Raw genomic sequence first — 17,640 nt, 5'->3', positions numbered from 1 at the left:
AATTGGAACGATACAGAGGAGATTGGAATCAAACCAATAGGAAGTGAAATTGGAACGATACAGAGAAGATTGGAATGAAACCAAAAGGAACTGAAATTGGAACGATACAGAGAAGATTGGGATCAAACCAAAAGGAACTGAAATTTTACGTTCCTTTTGTCGATCTGGCGCCAATTTTCTTGTTAGTGAACACCAATGCGGACTCCCACAGTACCCTCCCCAGGTAACCTCAGCCGTGAGACCCCTGGATGTCCACACTGAGATAGATAGATCGATCTATAGATAAATCGCTATCTATCTATCTATCTATCTATCAATCAATCAATTGGAACGATACAGTGAAGATTGGGATCATAGGAACTGAAATTGGAACGATACAGTGAAGATTGGGATCATAGGAAGTGAAATTGGAACGATACAGAGAAGATTGGGATCATAGGAACTGAAATTGGAACGATACAGTGAAGATTGGGATCATAGGAAGTGAAATTGGAACGATACAGAGAAGATTGGGATCATAGGAACTGAAATTGGAACGATACAGTGAAGATTGGGAGGAACTGAAATTGGAACGATACAGAGAAGATTGGGAGCAAGCTTAGGAAGTGGAATTCCAGCAACGAGGACACTCCCACAGTTTCACCAATGCGCAACCGTGTGGCTCATGGATGTCCAGACTGATATAGCTATCTATCTATCTGTCTGTCTGTCTGTCTGTCTGTCTGTCTGTCAGGCAAGCAAGCCAGGGTCAATTTTCTTGTTAGTGAACACCAATGACTACTCCCACAGTACCCTCCCCAAGTAACCTCAACCGTGAGACTCATGGATGTCCAGACTGAGACCCTTATATATTTGGTCAAGCCAGGGTGCTCCTGTGTCAGCTTCTGCTACACATGAAGATTGGGATCCTAGGAAGTGAAATTGGAACGATACAGAGGAGATTGGAATCAAACCAATAGGAAGTGAAATTGGAACGATACAGAGAAGATTGGAATGAAACCAAAAGGAACTGAAATTGGAACGATACAGAGAAGATTGGGATCAAACCAAAAGGAACTGAAATTTTACGTTCCATTTGTCGATCTGGCGCCAATTTTCTTGTTAGTGAACACCAATGCGGACTCCCACAGTACCCTCCCCAGGTAACCTCAGCCGTGAGACCCCTGGATGTCCACACTGAGATAGATAGATCGATCTATAGATAAATCGCTATCTATCTATCTATCTATCTATCAATCAATCAATTGGAACGATACAGTGAAGATTGGGATCATAGGAACTGAAATTGGAACGATACAGTGAAGATTGGGATCATAGGAAGTGAAATTGGAACGATACAGAGAAGATTGGGATCATAGGAACTGAAATTGGAACGATACAGTGAAGATTGGGATCATAGGAAGTGAAATTGGAACGATACAGAGGAGATTGGAATCAAACCAATAGGAAGTGAAATTGGAACGATACAGAGAAGATTGGAATGAAACCAAAAGGAACTGAAATTGGAACGATACAGAGAAGATTGGGATCAAACCAAAAGGAACTGAAATTTTACGTTCCATTTGTCGATCTGGCGCCAATTTTCTTGTTAGTGAACACCAATGCGGACTCCCACAGTACCCTCCCCAGGTAACCTCAGCCGTGAGACCCCTGGATGTCCACACTGAGATAGATAGATCGATCTATAGATAAATCGCTATCTATCTATCTATCTATCTATCAATCAATCAATTGGAACGATACAGTGAAGATTGGGATCATAGGAACTGAAATTGGAACGATACAGTGAAGATTGGGATCATAGGAAGTGAAATTGGAACGATACAGAGAAGATTGGGATCATAGGAACTGAAATTGGAACGATACAGTGAAGATTGGGATCATAGGAAGTGAAATTGGAACGATACAGAGAAGATTGGGATCATAGGAACTGAAATTGGAACGATACAGTGAAGATTGGGAGGAACTGAAATTGGAACGATACAGAGAAGATTGGGAGCAAACTTAGGAAGTGGAATTCCAGCAACGAGGACACTCCCACAGTTTCACCAATGCGCAACCGTGTGGCTCATGGATATCCAGACTGATATAGCTATCTATCTGTCTGTCTGTCTGTCTGTCTGTCTGTCTGTCTGTCTGTCTGTCTGTCTGTCTGTCTGTCTGTCTGTCTGTCTGTCTGTCTGTCTGTCTGTCTGTCTGTCTGTCTGTCTGTCTGTCTGTCTGTCTGTCTGTCTGTCTGTCTGTCTGTCTGTCTGTCTGTCTGTCTGTCTGTCTGTCTGTCTGTCTGTCTGTCTGTCTGTCTGTCTGGCAGGCAGGCAAGCAAGCAAGCAAGCCAGGGTCAATTTTCTTGTTAGTGAACACCAATGACTACTCCCACAGTACCCTCCCCAAGTAACCTCAACCGTGAGACTCATGGATGTCCAGACTGAGACCCTTATATATTTGGTCAAGCCAGGGTGCTCCTGTGTCAGCTTCTGCTACACATGAAGATTGGGATCCTAGGAAGTGAAATTGGAACGATACAGAGGAGATTGGAATCAAACCAATAGGAAGTGAAATTGGAACGATACAGAGAAGATTGGAATGAAACCAAAAGGAACTGAAATTGGAACGATACAGAGAAGATTGGGATCAAACCAAAAGGAACTGAAATTTTACGTTCCTTTTGTCGATCTGGCGCCAATTTTCTTGTTAGTGAACACCAATGCGGACTCCCACAGTACCCTCCCCAGGTAACCTCAGCCGTGAGACCCCTGGATGTCCACACTGAGATAGATAGATCGATCTATAGATAAATCGCTATCTATCTATCTATCTATCTATCAATCAATCAATTGGAACGATACAGTGAAGATTGGGATCATAGGAACTGAAATTGGAACGATACAGTGAAGATTGGGATCATAGGAAGTGAAATTGGAACGATACAGAGAAGATTGGGATCATAGGAACTGAAATTGGAACGATACAGTGAAGATTGGGATCATAGGAAGTGAAATTGGAACGATACAGAGAAGATTGGGATCATAGGAACTGAAATTGGAACGATACAGTGAAGATTGGGAGGAACTGAAATTGGAACGATACAGAGAAGATTGGGAGCAAGCTTAGGAAGTGGAATTCCAGCAACGAGGACACTCCCACAGTTTCACCAATGCGCAACCGTGTGGCTCATGGATGTCCAGACTGATATAGCTATCTATCTATCTGTCTGTCTGTCTGTCTGTCTGTCTGTCTGTCAGGCAAGCAAGCCAGGGTCAATTTTCTTGTTAGTGAACACCAATGACTACTCCCACAGTACCCTCCCCAAGTAACCTCAACCGTGAGACTCATGGATGTCCAGACTGAGACCCTTATATATTTGGTCAAGCCAGGGTGCTCCTGTGTCAGCTTCTGCTACACATGAAGATTGGGATCCTAGGAAGTGAAATTGGAACGATACAGAGGAGATTGGAATCAAACCAATAGGAAGTGAAATTGGAACGATACAGAGAAGATTGGAATGAAACCAAAAGGAACTGAAATTGGAACGATACAGAGAAGATTGGGATCAAACCAAAAGGAACTGAAATTTTACGTTCCATTTGTCGATCTGGCGCCAATTTTCTTGTTAGTGAACACCAATGCGGACTCCCACAGTACCCTCCCCAGGTAACCTCAGCCGTGAGACCCCTGGATGTCCACACTGAGATAGATAGATCGATCTATAGATAAATCGCTATCTATCTATCTATCTATCTATCAATCAATCAATTGGAACGATACAGTGAAGATTGGGATCATAGGAACTGAAATTGGAACGATACAGTGAAGATTGGGATCATAGGAAGTGAAATTGGAACGATACAGAGAAGATTGGGATCATAGGAACTGAAATTGGAACGATACAGTGAAGATTGGGAGGAACTGAAATTGGAACGATACAGAGAAGATTGGGAGCAAACTTAGGAAGTGGAATTCCAGCAACGAGGACACTCCCACAGTTTCACCAATGCGCAACCGTGTGGCTCATGGATATCCAGACTGATATAGCTATCTATCTGTCTGTCTGTCTGTCTGTCTGTCTGTCTGTCTGTCTGTCTGTCTGTCTGTCTGTCTGTCTGTCTGTCTGTCTGTCTGTCTGTCTGTCTGTCTGTCTGTCTGTCTGTCTGTCTGTCTGTCTGTCTGTCTGTCTGTCTGTCTGTCTGTCTGTCTGTCTGTCTGTCTGTCTGTCTGTCTGTCTGTCTGGCAGGCTGGCAGGCAGGCAGGCAGGCAGGCAAGCAAGCAAGCAAGCCAGGGTCAATTTTCTTGTTAGTGAACACCAATGACTACTCCCACAGTACCCTCCCCAAGTAACCTCAACCGTGAGACTCATGGATGTCCAGACTGAGACCCTTATATATTTGGTCAAGCCAGGGTGCTCCTGTGTCAGCTTCTGCTACACATGAAGATTGGGATCCTAGGAAGTGAAATTGGAACGATACAGAGGAGATTGGAATCAAACCAATAGGAAGTGAAATTGGAACGATACAGAGAAGATTGGAATGAAACCAAAAGGAACTGAAATTGGAACGATACAGAGAAGATTGGGATCAAACCAAAAGGAACTGAAATTTTACGTTCCTTTTGTCGATCTGGCGCCAATTTTCTTGTTAGTGAACACCAATGCGGACTCCCACAGTACCCTCCCCAGGTAACCTCAGCCGTGAGACCCCTGGATGTCCACACTGAGATAGATAGATCGATCTATAGATAAATCGCTATCTATCTATCTATCTATCTATCAATCAATCAATTGGAACGATACAGTGAAGATTGGGATCATAGGAACTGAAATTGGAACGATACAGTGAAGATTGGGATCATAGGAAGTGAAATTGGAACGATACAGAGAAGATTGGGATCATAGGAACTGAAATTGGAACGATACAGTGAAGATTGGGATCATAGGAAGTGAAATTGGAACGATACAGAGAAGATTGGGATCATAGGAACTGAAATTGGAACGATACAGTGAAGATTGGGAGGAACTGAAATTGGAACGATACAGAGAAGATTGGGAGCAAACTTAGGAAGTGGAATTCCAGCAACGAGGACACTCCCACAGTTTCACCAATGCGCAACCGTGTGGCTCATGGATGTCCAGACTGATATAGCTATCTATCTGTCTGTCTGTCTGTCTGTCAGTCAGTCAGTCAGTCAGTCAGTCAGTCAGTCAGTCAGTCAGTCAGTCAGTCAGTCAGTCAGTCAGTCAGTCAGTCAGTCAGTCAGGCAGGCAGGCAGGCAGGCAGGCAGGCAGGCAGGCAGGCAGGCAGGCAGGCAGGCAGGCAGGCAGGCAGGCAGGCAGGCAGGCAGGCAGGCAGGCAGGCAGGCAGGCAGGCAGGCAGGCAGGCAGGCAGGCAGGCAGGCAGGCAGGCAGGCAGGCAGGCAGGCAGGCAGGCAGGCAGGCAGGCAGGCAGGCAGGCAGGCAGGCAGGCAGGCAGGCAGGCAGGCAGGCAGGCAGGCAGGCAGGCAGGCAGGCAGGCAGGCAGGCAGGCAGGCAGGCAGGCAGGCAGGCAGGCAGGCAGGCAGGCAGGCAGGCAGGCAGGCAGGCAGGCAGGCAGGCAGGCAAGCAAGCCAGGGTCAATTTTCTTGTTAGTGAACACCAATGACTACTCCCACAGTACCCTCCCCAAGTAACCTCAACCGTGAGACTCATGGATGTCCAGACTGAGACCCTTATATATTTGGTCAAGCCAGGGTGCTCCTGTGTCAGCTTCTGCTACACATGAAGATTGGGATCCTAGGAAGTGAAATTGGAACGATACAGAGGAGATTGGAATCAAACCAATAGGAAGTGAAATTGGAACGATACAGAGAAGATTGGAATGAAACCAAAAGGAACTGAAATTGGAACGATACAGAGAAGATTGGGATCAAACCAAAAAGAACTGAAATTTTACGTTCCTTTTGTCGATCTGGCGCCAATTTTCTTGTTAGTGAACACCAATGCGGACTCCCACAGTACCCTCCCCAGGTAACCTCAGCCGTGAGACCCCTGGATGTCCACACTGAGATAGATAGATCGATCTATAGATAAATCGCTATCTATCTATCTATCTATCTATCTATCAATCAATCAATTGGAACGATACAGTGAAGATTGGGATCATAGGAACTGAAATTGGAATGATACAGTGAAGATTGGGATCATAGGAAGTGAAATTGGAACGATACAGAGAAGATTGGGATCATAGGAACTGAAATTGGAACGATACAGTGAAGATTGGGATCATAGGAAGTGAAATTGGAACGATACAGAGAAGATTGGGATCATAGGAACTGAAATTGGAACGATACAGTGAAGATTGGGAGGAACTGAAATTGGAACGATACAGAGAAGATTGGGAGCAAACTTAGGAAGTGGAATTCCAGCAACGAGGACACTCCCACAGTTTCACCAATGCGCAACCGTGTGGCTCATGGATGTCCAGACTGATATAGCTATCTATCTGTCTGTCTGTCTGTCTGTCAGTCTGTCAGTCTGTCAGTCTGTCAGGCAGGCAGGCAGGCAGGCAGGCAGGCAGGCAGGCAGGCAGGCAGGCAGGCAGGCAGGCAGGCAGGCAGGCAGGCAGGCAGGCAGGCAGGCAGGCAGGCAGGCAGGCAGGCAGGCAGGCAGGCAGGCAGGCAGGCAGGCAGGCAGGCAGGCAGGCAGGCAGGCAGGCAGGCAGGCAGGCAGGCAGGCAGGCAGGCAGGCAGGCAGGCAGGCAGGCAGGCAGGCAGGCAGGCAGGCAGGCAGGCAGGCAGGCAGGCAGGCAGGCAGGCAGGCAGGCAGGCAGGCAGGCAGGCAGGCAGGCAGGCAGGCAGGGAAGGGTCAATTTTCTTGTTAGTGAACACCAATGACTACTCCCACAGTACCCTCCCCAAGTAACCTCAACCGTGAGACTCATGGATGTCCAGACTGAGACCCTTATATATTTGGTCAAGCCAGGGTGCTCCTGTGTCAGCTTCTGCTACACATGAAGATTGGGATCCTAGGAAGTGAAATTGGAACGATACAGAGGAGATTGGAATCAAACCAATAGGAAGTGAAATTGGAACGATACAGAGAAGATTGGAATGAAAACAAAAGGAACGGAAATTGGAACGATACAGAGAAGATTGGGATCAAACCAAAAGGAACTGAAATTTTACGTTCCTTTTGTCGATCTGGCGCCAATTTTCTTGTTAGTGAACACCAATGCGGACTCCCACAGTACCCTCCCCAGGTAACCTCAGCCGTGAGACCCCTGGATGTCCACACTGAGATAGATAGATCGATCTATAGATAAATCGCTATCTATCTATCTATCTATCTATCAATCAATCAATTGGAACGATACAGTGAAGATTGGGATCATAGGAACTGAAATTGGAACGATACAGTGAAGATTGGGATCATAGGAAGTGAAATTGGAACGATACAGAGAAGATTGGGATCATAGGAACTGAAATTGGAACGATACAGTGAAGATTGGGATCATAGGAAGTGAAATTGGAACGATACAGAGAAGATTGGGATCATAGGAACTGAAATTGGAACGATACAGTGAAGATTGGGAGGAACTGAAATTGGAACGATACAGAGAAGATTGGGAGCAAACTTAGGAAGTGGAATTCCAGCAACGAGGACACTCCCACAGTTTCACCAATGCGCAACCGTGTGGCTCATGGATGTCCAGACTGATATAGCTATCTATCTGTCTGTCTGTCTGTCTGTCAGTCTGTCAGGCAGGCAGGCAGGCAGGCAGGCAGGCAGGCAGGCAGGCAGGCAGGCAGGCAGGCAGGCAGGCAGGCAGGCAGGCAGGCAGGCAGGCAGGCAGGCAGGCAGGCAGGCAGGCAGGCAGGCAGGCAGGCAGGCAGGCAGGCAGGCAGGCAGGCAGGCAGGCAGGCAGGCAGGCAGGCAGGCAGGCAGGCAGGCAGGCAGGCAGGCAGGCAGGCAGGCAGGCAGGCAGGCAGGCAGGCAGGCAGGCAGGCAGGCAGGCAGGCAGGCAGGCAGGCAGGCAGGCAGGCAGGCAGGCAGGCAGGCAGGCAGGCAGGCAGGCAGGCAGGCAGGCAGGCAGGCAGGCAGGCAGGCAGGCAGGCAGGCAGGCAGGCAGGCAGGCAGGCAGGCAGGCAGGCAGGCAGGCAGGCAGGCAGGCAGGCAGGCAGGCAGGCAGGCAGGCAGGCAGGCAGGCAGGCAGGCAGGCAGGCAGGCAGGCAGGCAGGCAAGCAAGCCAGGGTCAATTTTCTTGTTAGTGAACACCAATGACTACTCCCACAGTACCCTCCCCAAGTAACCTCAACCGTGAGACTCATGGATGTCCAGACTGAGACCCTTATATATTTGGTCAAGCCAGGGTGCTCCTGTGTCAGCTTCTGCTACACATGAAGATTGGGATCCTAGGAAGTGAAATTGGAACGATACAGAGGAGATTGGAATCAAACCAATAGGAAGTGAAATTGGAACGATACAGAGAAGATTGGAATGAAACCAAAAGGAACTGAAATTGGAACGATACAGAGAAGATTGGGATCAAACCAAAAAGAACTGAAATTTTACGTTCCTTTTGTCGATCTGGCGCCAATTTTCTTGTTAGTGAACACCAATGCGGACTCCCACAGTACCCTCCCCAGGTAACCTCAGCCGTGAGACCCCTGGATGTCCACACTGAGATAGATAGATCGATCTATAGATAAATCGCTATCTATCTATCTATCTATCTATCTATCAATCAATCAATTGGAACGATACAGTGAAGATTGGGATCATAGGAACTGAAATTGGAATGATACAGTGAAGATTGGGATCATAGGAAGTGAAATTGGAACGATACAGAGAAGATTGGGATCATAGGAACTGAAATTGGAACGATACAGTGAAGATTGGGATCATAGGAAGTGAAATTGGAACGATACAGAGAAGATTGGGATCATAGGAACTGAAATTGGAACGATACAGTGAAGATTGGGAGGAACTGAAATTGGAACGATACAGAGAAGATTGGGAGCAAACTTAGGAAGTGGAATTCCAGCAACGAGGACACTCCCACAGTTTCACCAATGCGCAACCGTGTGGCTCATGGATGTCCAGACTGATATAGCTATCTATCTGTCTGTCTGTCTGTCTGTCAGTCTGTCAGTCTGTCAGTCAGGCAGGCAGGCAGGCAGGCAGGCAGGCAGGCAGGCAGGCAGGCAGGCAGGCAGGCAGGCAGGCAGGCAGGCAGGCAGGCAGGCAGGCAGGCAGGCAGGCAGGCAGGCAGGCAGGCAGGCAGGCAGGCAGGCAGGCAGGCAGGCAGGCAGGCAGGCAGGCAGGCAGGCAGGCAGGCAGGCAGGCAGGCAGGCAGGCAGGCAGGCAGGCAGGCAGGCAGGCAGGCAGGCAGGCAGGCAGGCAGGCAGGCAGGCAGGCAGGCAGGCAGGCAGGCAGGCAGGCAGGCAGGCAGGCAGGCAGGCAGGCAGGCAGGCAGGCAGGCAGGCAGGCAGGCAGGCAGGCAGGCAGGCAGGCAGGCAGGCAGGCAGGCAGGGAGGGAAGGGTCAATTTTCTTGTTAGTGAACACCAATGACTACTCCCACAGTACCCTCCCCAAGTAACCTCAACCGTGAGACTCATGGATGTCCAGACTGAGACCCTTATATATTTGGTCAAGCCAGGGTGCTCCTGTGTCAGCTTCTGCTACACATGAAGATTGGGATCCTAGGAAGTGAAATTGGAACGATACAGAGGAGATTGGAATCAAACCAATAGGAAGTGAAATTGGAACGATACAGAGAAGATTGGAATGAAAACAAAAGGAACGGAAATTGGAACGATACAGAGAAGATTGGGATCAAACCAAAAGGAACTGAAATTTTACGTTCCTTTTGTCGATCTGGCGCCAATTTTCTTGTTAGTGAACACCAATGCGGACTCCCACAGTACCCTCCCCAGGTAACCTCAGCCGTGAGACCCCTGGATGTCCACACTGAGATAGATAGATCGATCTATAGATAAATCGCTATCTATCTATCTATCTATCTATCAATCAATCAATTGGAACGATACAGTGAAGATTGGGATCATAGGAACTGAAATTGGAACGATACAGTGAAGATTGGGATCATAGGAAGTGAAATTGGAACGATACAGAGAAGATTGGGATCATAGGAACTGAAATTGGAACGATACAGTGAAGATTGGGATCATAGGAAGTGAAATTGGAACGATACAGAGAAGATTGGGATCATAGGAACTGAAATTGGAACGATACAGTGAAGATTGGGAGGAACTGAAATTGGAACGATACAGAGAAGATTGGGAGCAAACTTAGGAAGTGGAATTCCAGCAACGAGGACACTCCCACAGTTTCACCAATGCGCAACCGTGTGGCTCATGGATGTCCAGACTGATATAGCTATCTATCTGTCTGTCTGTCTGTCTGTCAGTCTGGCAGGCAGGCAGGCAGGCAGGCAGGCAGGCAGGCAGGCAGGCAGGCAGGCAGGCAGGCAGGCAGGCAGGCAGGCAGGCAGGCAGGCAGGCAGGCAGGCAGGCAGGCAGGCAGGCAGGCAGGCAGGCAGGCAGGCAGGCAGGCAGGCAGGCAGGCAGGCAGGCAGGCAGGCAGGCAGGCAGGCAGGCAGGCAGGCAGGCAGGCAGGCAGGCAGGCAGGCAGGCAGGCAGGCAGGCAGGCAGGCAGGCAGGCAGGCAGGCAGGCAGGCAGGCAGGCAGGCAGGCAGGCAGGCAGGCAGGCAGGCAGGCAGGCAGGCAGGCAGGCAGGCAGGCAGGCAGGCAGGCAGGCAGGCAGGCAGGCAGGCAGGCAGGCAGGCAGGCAGGCAGGCAGGCAGGCAGGCAGGCAGGCAGGCAGGCAGGCAGGCAGGCAGGCAAGCAAGCAAGCCAGGGTCAATTTTCTTGTTAGTGAACACCAATGACTACTCCCACAGTACCCTCCCCAAGTAACCTCAACCGTGAGACTCATGGATGTCCAGACTGAGACCCTTATATATTTGGTCAAGCCAGGGTGCTCCTGTGTCAGCTTCTGCTACACATGAAGATTGGGATCCTAGGAAGTGAAATTGGAACGATACAGAGGAGATTGGAATCAAACCAATAGGAAGTGAAATTGGAACGATACAGAGAAGATTGGAATGAAACCAAAAGGAACTGAAATTGGAACGATACAGGGAAGATTGGGATCAAACCAAAAGGAACTGAAATTTTACGTTCCTTTTGTCGATCTGGCGCCAATTTTCTTGTTAGTGAACACCAATGCGGACTCCCACAGTACCCTCCCCAGGTAACCTCAGCCGTGAGACCCCTGGATGTCCACACTGAGATAGATAGATCGATCTATAGATAAATCGCTATCTATCTATCTATCTATCTATCAATCAATCAATTGGAACGATACAGTGAAGATTGGGATCATAGGAACTGAAATTGGAACGATACAGTGAAGATTGGGATCATAGGAAGTGAAATTGGAACGATACAGAGAAGATTGGGATCATAGGAACTGAAATTGGAACGATACAGTGAAGATTGGGATCATAGGAAGTGAAATTGGAACGATACAGAGAAGATTGGGATCATAGGAACTGAAATTGGAACGATACAGTGAAGATTGGGAGGAACTGAAATTGGAACGATACAGAGAAGATTGGGAGCAAACTTAGGAAGTGGAATTCCAGCAACGAGGACACTCCCACAGTTTCACCAATGCGCAACCGTGTGTCTCATGGATGTCCAGACTGATATAGCTATCTATCTGTCTGTCTGTCTGTCAGTCTGTCAGTCTGTCAGGCAGGCAGGCAGGCAGGCAGGCAGGCAGGCAGGCAGGCAGGCAGGCAGGCAGGCAGGCAGGCAGGCAGGCAGGCAGGCAGGCAGGCAGGCAGGCAGGCAGGCAGGCAGGCAGGCAGGCAGGCAGGCAGGCAGGCAGGCAGGCAGGCAGGCAGGCAGGCAGGCAGGCAGGCAGGCAGGCAGGCAGGCAGGCAGGCAGGCAGGCAGGCAGGCAGGCAGGCAGGCAGGCAGGCAGGCAGGCAGGCAGGCAGGCAGGCAGGCAGGCAGGCAGGCAGGCAGGCAGGCAGGCAGGCAGGCAGGCAGGCAGGCAGGCAGGCAGGCAGGCAGGCAGGCAGGCAGGCAGGCAGGCAGGCAGGCAGGCAGGCAGGCAGGCAGGCAGGCAGGCAGGCAGGCAGGCAGGCAGGCAAGCAAGCAAGCAAGCAAGCCAGGGTAAATTTTCTTGTTAGTGAACACCAATGACTACTCCCACAGTACCCTCCCCAAGTAACCTCAACCGTGAGACTCATGGATGTCCAGACTGAGACCCTTATATATTTGGTCAAGCCAGGGTGCTCCTGTGTCAGCTTCTGCTACACATGAAGATTGGGATCCTAGGAAGTGAAATTGGAACGATACAGAGAAGATTGGGATCATAGGAAGTGAAATTGGAACGATACAGAGAAGATTGGGATCATAGGAACTGTTCCTATGATCCTTGATGATTCCTATGATATGTTCCTTTTGTCGATCTGGCGCCAATTTTCTTGTTAGTGAACACCAATGCGGACTCCCACAGTACCCTCCCCAGGTAACCTCAGCCGTGAGACCCCTGGATGTCCACACTGAGATAGATAGATCGATCTATAGATAAATCGCTATCTATCTATCTATCTATCTATCAATCAATCAATTGGAACGATACAGTGAAGATTGGGATCATAGGAACTGAAATTGGAACGATACAGTGAAGATTGGGATCATAGGAAGTGAAATTGGAACGATACAGAGAAGATTGGGATCATAGGAACTGAAATTGGAACGATACAGTGAAGATTGGGATCATAGGAAGTGAAATTGGAACGATACAGAGAAGATTGGGATCATAGGAACTGAAATTGGAACGATTCAGTGAAGATTGGGAGGAACTGAAATTGGAACGATACAGAGAAGATTGGGAGCAAACTTAGGAAGTGGAATTCCAGCAACGAGGACACTCCCACAGTTTCACCAATGCGCAACCGTGTGGCTCATGGATGTCCAGACTGATATAGCTATCTATCTGTCTGTCTGTCTGTCTGTCTGTCTGTCTGTCTGTCAGGCAAGCAAGCAAGCAAGCCAGGGTCAATTTTCTTGTTAGTGAACACCAATGACTACTCCCACAGTACCCTCCCCAAGTAACCTCAACCGTGAGACTCATGGATGTCCAGACTGAGACCCTTATATATTTGGTCAAGCCAGGGTGCTCCTGTGTCAGCTTCTGCTACACATGAAGATTGGGATCCTAGGAAGTGAAATTGGAACGATACAGAGGAGATTGGAATCAAACCAATAGGAAGTGAAATTGGAACGATACAGAGAAGATTGGAATGAAACCAAAAGGAACTGAAATTGGAACGATACAGAGAAGATTGGGATCAAACCAAAAGGAACTGAAATTTTACGTTCCATTTGTCGATCTGGCGCCAATTTTCTTGTTAGTGAACACCAATGCGGACTCCCACAGTACCCTCCCCAGGTAACCTCAGCCGTGAGACCCCTGGATGTCCACACTGAGATAGATAGATCGATCTATAGATAAATCGCTATCTATCTATCTATCTATCTATCAATCAATCAATTGGAACGATACAGTGAAGATTGGGATCATAGGAACTGAAATTGGAACGATACAGTGAAGATTGGGATCATAGGAAGTGAAATTGGAACGATACAGAGAAGATTGGGATCATAGGAACTGAAATTGGAACGATACAGTGAAGATTGGGATCATAGGAAGTGAAATTGGAACGATACAGAGAAGATTGGGATCATAGGAACTGAAATTGGAACGATACAGTGAAGATTGGGAGGAACTGAAATTGGAACGATACAGAGAAGATTGGGAGCAAACTTAGGAAGTGGAATTCCAGCAACGAGGACACTCCCACAGTTTCACCAATGCGCAACCGTGTGGCTCATGGATGTCCAGACTGATATAGCTGTCTGTCTGTCTGTCTGTCTGTCTGTCTGTCTGTCTGTCTGTCTGTCTGTCTGTCTGTCTGTCTGTCTGTCTGTCTGTCTGTCTGTCTGTCTGTCTGTCTGTCTGTCTGTCTGTCTGTCTGTCTGTCTGTCTGTCTGTCTGGCAGGCAGGCAGGCAGGCAGGCAGGCAGGCAGGCAGGCAGGCAGGCAGGCAGGCAGGCAGGCAGGCAGGCAGGCAGGCAGGCAGGCAGGCAGGCAGGCAGGCAGGCAGGCAGGCAGGCAGGCAGGCAGGCAGGCAGGCAGGCAGGCAGGCAGGCAGGCAGGCAGGCAGGCAGGCAGGCAGGCAGGCAGGCAGGCAGGCAGGCAGGCAGGCAGGCAGGCAGGCAGGCAGGCAGGCAGGCAGGCAGGCAGGCAGGCAGGCAGGCAGGCAGGCAGGCAGGCAGGCAGGCAGGCAGGCAGGCAGGCAGGCAGGCAGGCAGGCAGGCAGGCAGGCAGGCAGGCAGGCAGGCAGGCAGGCAGGCAGGCAGGCAGGCAGGCAGGCAGGCAGGCAGGCAGGCAGGCAGGCAGGCAGGCAGGCAGGCAGGCAGGCAGGCAGGCAGGCAGGCAGGCAGGCAGGCAGGCAGGCAGGCAGGCAGGCAGGCAGGCAGGCAGGCAGGCAGGCAGGCAGGCAGGCAGGCAGGCAGGCAGGCAGGCAGGCAGGCAGGCAGGCAGGCAGGCAGGCAGGCAGGCAAGCAAGCAAGCAAGCAAGCCAGGGTCAATTTTCTTGTTAGTGAACACCAATGACTACTCCCACAGTACCCTCCCCAAGTAACCTCAACCGTGAGACTCATGGATGTCCAGACTGAGACCCTTATATATTTGGTCAAGCCAGGGTGCTCCTGTGTCAGCTTCTGCTACACATGAAGATTGGGATCCTAGGAAGTGAAATTGGAACGATACAGAGGAGATTGGAATCAAACCAATAGGAAGTGAAATTGGAACGATACAGAGAAGATTGGAATGAAACCAAAAGGAACTGAAATTGGAACGATACAGGGAAGATTGGGATCAAACCAAAAGGAACTGAAATTTTACGTTCCTTTTGTCGATCTGGCGCCAATTTTCTTGTTAGTGAACACCAATGCGGACTCCCACAGTACCCTCCCCAGGTAACCTCAGCCGTGAGACCCCTGGATGTCCACACTGAGATAGATAGATCGATCTATAGATAAATCGCTATCTATCTATCTATCTATCTATCAATCAATCAATTGGAACGATACAGTGAAGATTGGGATCATAGGAACTGAAATTGGAACGATACAGTGAAGATTGGGATCATAGGAAGTGAAATTGGAACGATACAGAGAAGATTGGGATCATAGGAACTGAAATTGGAACGATACAGTGAAGATTGGGATCATAGGAAGTGAAATTGGAACGATACAGAGAAGATTGGGATCATAGGAACTGAAATTGGAACGATTCAGTGAAGATTGGGAGGAACTGAAATTGGAACGATACAGAGAAGATTGGGAGCAAACTTAGGAAGTGGAATTCCAGCAACGAGGACACTCCCACAGTTTCACCAATGCGCAACCGTGTGGCTCATGGATGTCCAGACTGATATAGCTATCTATCTGTCTGTCTGTCTGTCTGTCTGTCTGTCTGTCAGGCAAGCAAGCAAGCAAGCAAGCAAGCAAGCCAGGGTCAATTTTCTTGTTAGTGAACACCAATGACTACTCCCACAGTACCCTCCCCAAGTAACCTCAACCGTGAGACTCATGGATGTCCAGACTGAGACCCTTATATATTTGGTCAAGCCAGGGTGCTCCTGTGTCAGCTTCTGCTACACATGAAGATTGGGATCCTAGGAAGTGAAATTGGAACGATACAGAGGAGATTGGAATCAAACCAATAGGAAGTGAAATTGGAACGATACAGAGAAGATTGGAATGAAACCAAAAGGAACTGAAATTGGAACGATACAGAGAAGATTGGGATCAAACCAAAAGGAACTGAAATTTTACGTTCCATTTGTCGATCTGGCGCCAATTTTCTTGTTAGTGAACACCAATGCGGACTCCCACAGTACCCTCCCCAGGTAACCTCAGCCGTGAGACCCCTGGATGTCCACACTGAGATAGATAGATCGATCTATAGATAAATCGCTATCTATCTATCTATCTATCTATCAATCAATCAATTGGAACGATACAGTGAAGATTGGGATCATAGGAACTGAAATTGGAACGATACAGTGAAGATTGGGATCATAGGAAGTGAAATTGGAACGATACAGAGAAGATTGGGATCATAGGAACTGAAATTGGAACGATACAGTGAAGATTGGGATCATAGGAAGTGAAATTGGAACGATACAGAGAAGATTGGGATCATAGGAACTGAAATTGGAACGATACAGTGAAGATTGGGAGGAACTGAAATTGGAACGATACAGAGAAGATTGGGAGCAAACTTAGGAAGTGGAATTCCAGCAACGAGGACACTCCCACAGTTTCACCAATGCGCAACCGTGTGGCTCATGGATGTCCAGACTGATATAGCTGTCTGTCTGTCTGTCTGTCTGTCTGTCTGTCTGTCTGTCTGTCTGTCTGTCTGTCTGTCTGTCTGTCTGTCTGTCTGTCTGTCTGTCTGTCTGTCTGTCTGTCTGTCTGTCTGTCTGTCTGTCTGTCTGTCTGTCTGTCTGTCTGTCTGTCTGTCTGTCTGTCTGTCTGTCTGTCTGGCAGGCAGGCAGGCAGGCAGGCAGGCAGGCAGGCAGGCAGGCAGGCAGGCAAGCAAGCAAGCAAGCAAGCCAGGGTCAATTTTCTTGTTAGTGAACACCAATGACTACTCCCACAGTACCCTCCCCAAGTAACCTCAACCGTGAGACTCATGGATGTCCAGACTGAGACCCTTATATATTTGGTCAAGCCAGGGTGCTCCTGTGTCAGCTTCTGCTACACATGAAGATTGGGATCCTAGGAAGTGAAATTGGAACGATACAGAGGAGATTGGAATCAAACCAATAGGAAGTGAAATTGGAACGATACAGAGAAGATTGGAATGAAACCAAAAGGAACTGAAATTGGAACGATACAGGGAAGATTGGGATCAAACCAAAAGGAACTGAAATTTTACGTTCCTTTTGTCGATCTGGCGCCAATTTTCTTGTTAGTGAACACCAATGCGGACTCCCACAGTACCCTCCCCAGGTAACCTCAGCCGTGAGACCCCTGGATGTCCACACTGAGATAGATAGATCGATCTATAGATAAATCGCTATCTATCTATCTATCTATCTATCAATCAATCAATTGGAACGATACAGTGAAGATTGGGATCATAGGAACTGAAATTGGAACGATACAGTGAAGATTGGGATCATAGGAAGTGAAATTGGAACGATACAGAGAAGATTGGGATCATAGGAACTGAAATTGGAACGATACAGTGAAGATTGGGATCATAGGAAGTGAAATTGGAACGATACAGAGAAGATTGGGATCATAGGAACTGAAATTGGAACGATACAGTGAAGATTGGGAGGAACTGAAATTGGAACGATACAGAGAAGATTGGGAGCAAACTTAGGAAGTGGAATTCCAGCAACGAGGACACTCCCACAGTTTCACCAATGCGCAACCGTGTGGCTCATGGATGTCCAGACTGATATAGCTATCTGTCTGTCTGTCTGTCTGTCTGTCTGTCTGTCTGTCTGTCTGTCTGTCTGTCTGTCTGTCTGTCTGTCTGTCTGT

The sequence above is a fragment of the Electrona antarctica genome (assembly GCF_951216825.1).
Source record: "Electrona antarctica genome assembly, chromosome: 14".
NCBI classification, from domain to species: Eukaryota; Metazoa; Chordata; class Actinopteri; order Myctophiformes; family Myctophidae; genus Electrona; species Electrona antarctica.
This window is presented reverse-complemented; position numbering follows the sequence as displayed.